The sequence below is a fragment of the Agelaius phoeniceus genome, unplaced genomic scaffold, assembly GCF_051311805.1.
Source record: "Agelaius phoeniceus isolate bAgePho1 unplaced genomic scaffold, bAgePho1.hap1 Scaffold_110, whole genome shotgun sequence".
In the NCBI taxonomy this organism is placed as follows: Eukaryota; Metazoa; Chordata; class Aves; order Passeriformes; family Icteridae; genus Agelaius; species Agelaius phoeniceus.
The window spans coordinates 1223393-1229392 of NW_027509876.1; positions in this window are offsets into that span (position 1 = coordinate 1223393).

Sequence of the window (6000 nt, forward strand, 5' to 3'; positions counted from 1 at the left end):
GGCTCCAGAGAGGAAGGAAACCAAGGCTCCAGAGAGGAAGGAAACCATGATCCCAGAGAAGAAAAACAAACCTCCAGAAAAGAAGGAAACCAAACCCCCAGAGAAGAAGGAGACGAAAATCCTAAAGAAGGCAACCGAACCCCCAGAGAAGAAAAACAAACCTCCAGAAAAGGAAACTAAATCCCCAGAGAGAAAGGCAACCAAATTCCCAGAGAAGGAAACCAAAGCTCCAGAGAAGGGGGAAGCAAAAGCCCCAGAGAAGGGGGAACCCAAAACCTCAAAGAAGGATGAAACCAAAGCCCCAGAGAAGGGGGGAACCAATGCCCAAAAGAAGGGAGAAACTGAAATCCCAGAGGACGCAGCTGAGATGGAGAACTTGATCCAGAGGTTTCAGATCTATGAGTCATTGCAGCAGAATTTCTCCTACTGGAACAGAGTTCAGGGTACTGTGCAGATACCTGTGATCCAGAAGGGAAACAAGTTCCAGCATGCAGCTGGAAACCAAGGTCAGAAGACCAATAAGCCTCAGGAGAAGGTGAAGAAGAAACCTGAACAAAAATGTAGAGACCAAAGCAATCTTTAGTCATCTCAGCTGGAGATGCAAAGCAAAGTTACAGAGGGGACAGTCAGATGATGATGTTCCACAATGACTGGGTATCATCTGTGCTGATGGGGAGGTTACCCCTTCTTGGGACTCAGTTTTTTCAGGCAGGGAAAGATTATTCTTTATTCATTCAACTCAGTTTCTACAGTTTCAGACCTCGTGTGCAACTTTAATTAGTTAATAGATTTCTTTCTAAGTAAGCTATTGGTTAATAAAATATATTTTACTTGTGCATCAAATCTCTCTATTGTATTGTTTACTTGTTCTCTGCACTGATTCTCATGGGACAAATCCTTGTTGTTGCAGGTACATTTGTTTTTCACCCTCAGAACAGATTGTTAACGAACTCTCATTCTCAAAATAGCTTCACATGGGAACTTGTAACTGCTTCTCTGCACTTAGAAGAGATGACAGGCCAGCTGTTAATATTGCAGAACAAGGCCTGATTTCATAAGGCCTTTCTTTTATCATTATTCTACCTGTCTATGACATCTCCCCCTTTTCATTCATTTAAAAAAGGCTCCTATGTTCTGATGTTGAAACAGCTCACTCTTGTGAGGGTATTATCTCATGAAGGTTTTCACTGGTTATTATCTGTTAGACAACTGAAAGGTGAATAAGCCATAAATGAAATAACAGCATGATGGTGTACTGGAGGGATTAAAGTTGTAAAAAGCATATTGGAATTCTAAGTAAATCAGTTATGAGAAAAACTCATGGGAACTGCAAATTCCATGGAAAGAGAAATTCAGTACGACTTTTTAAAGTGCAGGGTTACTGAAAAATAAATAGAATAACGTGCAATTTAGCATATTGCTGAACAACCCAACAGCTTTTTGTGACTGTATCTGGCATCATTTTATATGGCAAATTTGTTAGCATTCTTGTTAAAAATATCAGACCATGTTAAAATTTGATAGGTAATAAGGCGTTGCATTTACCGCTTTTCAATCTCTCCAGTAACTGTAAAACTATATAAAACAATCAGAATTTAGTCAGAAAACGAAATAAACTTAAAAAAACCCTATAGCAACACGTTTTCAAGGCGCACAAACACAGTAGGTAAGGCTCCTGCCTCCTATCAGACAGAAGTAATCAAGCAGCTCTGCGCCAGAGCAGGGGCCTGTGCCGCCCACAGGGCAGAGGGAAAGCCCTACAAAAAGGGAAACTATGGGGAGAAGAGAGGACATTTAAAGTGCAATGACATAACTACACATCAATAAAGCTTCTCTTAATATTCACACAATAGTCATCCCTTCATTGCGCGGGCCAATCCTCTCATTATCCATGGATCCCAGCAGGGCCCTGCGGCCGTGAATGCGGCCCGCTCTGGGCTCGCCTGGCTCGGCCGCCACAGCGCCCCCGGGGCCGCTGCACCTCTGCTCCCCCAAAACACCCGCGGGGAAAAGAGCAGGGCAAAGGCAGCAACACAAAACAAACTCTAAAACCCGCGCACAAAAAGATAAACACAGAAAAGGCACAAGCTGCATTTTATTTCATCTTCTGCCAACACAGTCACTGACTGAGAGTTGCATTTCCACGGCAAAGATCTGCCTTTTGAGAAACTTCAAACACAGAAATATCTTTTTTACTAGATGTCTACAAGGCCAGGCCTCATTGGAGGCACAGCTTTTCTCACAACTCTGCATCATCTTTAACTGAAAAAGAATTAAGCAGTATGGTCATGAGTCTGGCATCTCAGCCAGAAAGGCCAGGTATTAGAGGGAAGAAGTCAGCCTATAAAATCTGATTATTTTTCCTCTTCCATTGGTCTGTCAATAATGTTAATCAGAATGTATCTCTACATGTTAACATGAAGGTGTTTGTATTTACAGAAGCAGTAATATATCTATAAAGACTTTTGAATTCTCTTCAAGGACAAGAAAATTTGAACCAATAATCCTTTCCTAATAGACAGGTCCAGTTTAACTTTTCACTGAAGATGTTAAACCCAAGGGTAGTTCATGTAATGCTGTCCTTACATGTCGCTATCTTCATGCACAACAGCCCATCTTTATTCTTCACAGCTCACATTTAGATGGTTTTCTAAAGGCATTGTCTTTCATTTTAATTGGTTAGTAATTTACTGCAATTCGGTTCATTGGTTGGTAGTTGCTAAAGTACATGTTAGTCAAAACCTTTCCTCCCTAACGAGGTTTCCATTCTTGTCTCCTGGATAGAAGCTGTGGGTAGAAGTCTTTCTTCTTCTTTCTTCTCCTTTCTCACAGGAACTTGTCAGGCTAGCTGTTAGCTGTACTTAGCTGAAGCAGCAGGCCTGAGCCATCATTTTACAAGGGTAACAAAGCTCTTCTTTTATACGGCTTTACAATATTGTATGTAACAATGTTGTATGCAACATTGACATATGATTATTTCAATCTTAAAGAATAATCTTAAATTTCTTTCCCGTGAATTTTGACCTTTGTAATATTTGTGTATGATATATTTGGAGTTAAAATCTGGTTTGAATCATCCCTTCATAGAATCACAGACTCATGAAATCATCAAGGTTGGGAAAGCTCCCTGAGACCACGGAGTCCCAGCTGTGCCCGATGCCCACCTTGTCCCCAGCCCAGAGCCCTGAGTGCCACCTCCAGCCCTTCCTGGGACACCTGCAGGGATGGGCACTGCCAAGCTCCCTGGGCAGCCCCTGCCAAGGCCTGAGCAGCCTTTCCATGGGGAAATTCCTGCTGGTGCCCAGCCTGAGCCCAGCCTGAGGCCGTTCCCTCTGCTCCTGTCCCTGTCCCTGGGAGCACAGCCCGACCCCCCGGCTGTCCCCTCCTGGCAGGGAGTTGTGCAGAGCCACAAGGGCCCCCCTGAGCCTCCTTTGCTCCAGGCTCAGCCCCTGCCCAGCTCCCTCAGCCCCTGCTGGGGCTCCAGCCAGGATAGCATCCTAGTGCTATACAAAGAGCAGTGCCGTAGGTGCCTTTATCACCACATTTTAATCTTTCATAAATACAGAAAGACTCGTCAGAAAGCACTAAAGTCAAGTCAGCAGCAAAAGTGCCAATGTCCTCTGCAAAGCAGCGCGGCCCGGCCCGGGCCGGCCCCAGGCTCGGTGCCGCGGTTGCCCGGTAACCGCGCCCGGGCCCTCAGCGTCTGTGACGGCGCCGTGGCCTCAGCGCCCGCAGCCGGCGCTGCTGCTCATTCGCACTCGGCATTAGCCAAGCGAATGGTTCGCAGAGATTGGTCTCTACGAGTCCTGTGATTTCGTGGAGAATTGGTCTCTGTGAGCAACTCGTAAACCCGCACAACATTGGTTTTTGCTAGGGACTCCTAAATTCGCAGAACATTGGTTTCTGTGAGGGAGTCCTGAACTGGCAAAGCATTGGTCTTTGTGAGGGACTCCTAAATTCACAGAACATTGGTTTCTGTGAGGGAGTCCTGAACCGGCAAAGCATTGGTCTTTGTGAGGAAGTCCTGAATTTCGTTTGAAGGTAAATATTGACTCAAGTTGTACTTTCTGGTTTTGTCACATCTCTGCACTGAAAGAGAATGACAAAGGGAAATACAGGATGGGAGAACTTCAGTCATCTGGAGCACTGATTCCTGGCTGCAGATTAGGTGCCAAACATTACACCAGAAAATTACTCCTGCTACTTGAGTGTCCCTAAGAAGAACGAGATGCTTAATGTCAGTGCCCAGGACCTGCATCTGGCTGATTCCCACTTGTACTATCGCTGAACACAAACTGTTGAGACCCTGGGTTTTTCCCTTTGTGGAGGAGCAGCCCAGAGGTGGGGCCGAGGCTCTGGCGACATCGAGCGCTGCCTCGGGGCCCGGGAGCGACCCCAGCCCGCTGTGTCCGGGGACCGAGGGAGCACCGGGGCTGGAACAGGCGGGGACCGAGCGGAGAAACAGGCGGGGAAACGGGCAGATCGAGGGCGGAACGAGAGGGAAGCGAGGGAGCAACGAAGTAGGACCGATGCGGGACCAAAGCCCTCCCAGCGCCACCGCCCCGGGCCCCGGGCCGGGCCGGGCCGGCCCCAGGCTCGGTGCCGCGGTTGCCCGGTAACCGCGCCCGGGCCCTCAGCGTCTGTGACGGCGCCGTGGCCTCAGCGCCCGCAGCCGGCGCTGCTGCTCATTCGCACTCGGCATTAGCCAAGCGAATGGTTCGCAGAGATTGGTCTCTACGAGTCCTGCGATTTCGCGGAGAATTGGTCTCTGTGAGCAACTCGGAAACTCGCAAAACATTGGTTTCTGCTAGGGACTCCTAAATTCACAGAACATTGGTTTCTGTGAGGGAGTCCTGAACTGGCAAAGCATTGGTCATTGTGAGGGAGTCCTGAATTTCGTTTGAAGGTAAAGATTGACTCAGGTTGTACTTTCTGGTTTTGTCACATCTCTGCTCTGAAAGAGAATGCCAGAGGGAAATACAGGATGGGATAATGCCAGTCTTCAGTTTGGTGGCATGTACAGCTGAGGGGATGAACCATATATGGTCTGCTGATGGTGCTTTTTGTCTCACCGAAGAAATGCAACATTTCCTAAATATACTAGTCTATCCTTTTTTTCCTATAGTATTTATTTAAACTACTTATAGGTGAATGAGTTCTGTTCAAGTTTCAGGGGGTTGTTATGATCTGGTTATTAAAATTATTAAGGAGATGCCTTAATAAAACATGACCATGTGCCAAAGTCAATAGTTTGGATTTTATGGAACAGTAAATGTGAGGAAGAGAGAGGGATAAAGAAATAGCAAAAGGAGGGGGGGAGGGAGGGAGCTGGGAAGGGGGGAAGAAAGAGAGCGACAGAGAGAGATTTAGTAGAAAATATCACCATTCCATGGATCCCATCCCATTCAATCCTCTTCTGGTCTTCTCTGTGGTGAGGCCTCACAAAATGGAAGACTCCAAAGGATTAATGCAGATTTGGGCAAGGTGGCACTGCCCAGGTAGCTCCCTGGGGTGGGGCAAGTTTGGCTCTGTCTCTTGCTACTCTCAAATAATAGAAAATCTTTAGCACTAGGATATCCTTTGAGTCTGCCCTGAATTGGGTTGTGGCTTTTCAGATCTGTTGTGTTACTCTGCATGCCCTGCAGTCGTCTGGTGCAAGGCCTCAGGAATGGCTCTGGGGGCACTTTGGAGGTCTTTGATGGGTTATGACACCCCCTCAGCTGCCCCTCAGGGGAAGGTCCCCTGGATGTGGCCTTCTGGGGCTGGGGGCTTCTAGAGCTGAGCCAGTTTGCCTGAGGGAGGATGGGTGTCCACTGCCCCTTAGCAGAGGTTGTGCCACACGCCCAGAATTTCCTCCTCCCCCCTCTGTTGATGGGAGGTTTGAGTGCAAACCTGGCCTCAGCAGACGAGTCTGTGGCTATGACTTCCCCAGCCTGAAGGCAGACAGAGCTGGTTTTCAGCACAGCTGCTGGGTCTGGCTTTAGTGGGGATGTATTTTTC